A 301-nucleotide genomic window follows, 5' to 3' on the forward strand; every position below is an offset into this window, starting at 1 on the left:
GAATGCACAAGCCCCCCCCCCCCTCATCGATAAGGCAGAGGCATAATAAGGTCGCAAAATATAACCGTTGGCAACCGGAAGGGTATTTGCAAGGGATGACAAGTGGCATGAAGTGTGAAGCCGGTGAGCGTGATTGAGAATGAAATTTTGTGAAGCCTGTGGGATCTTTTTTGACATGGCCTGATAAGTCTGTAGTAAATATGGACAGGTGCATTTGTAAACAGGAAAGTGAAAGGTGATAAAGATTATTGGGAATAGAGTTCGGGATGATAGCGAGGTGAAGGAAAAAAAAAGCAATTTT

At 43.5% G+C, this 301-nt stretch overlaps 1 protein-coding gene across 1 annotated transcript in view; it reads left to right on the forward strand.

The window, feature by feature from the left end:
• Positions 1–301, forward strand: part of LOC119585949 (alkaline phosphatase-like) — a gene marked incomplete at its 3' end in the record, with an annotated part of 142747 nt that overhangs the window by 63073 nt on the left and 79373 nt on the right. The window lies entirely within an intron of this gene.

This window comes from Penaeus monodon, chromosome 20, assembly GCF_015228065.2.
Source record: "Penaeus monodon isolate SGIC_2016 chromosome 20, NSTDA_Pmon_1, whole genome shotgun sequence".
In the NCBI taxonomy this organism is placed as follows: domain Eukaryota; kingdom Metazoa; phylum Arthropoda; class Malacostraca; order Decapoda; family Penaeidae; genus Penaeus; species Penaeus monodon.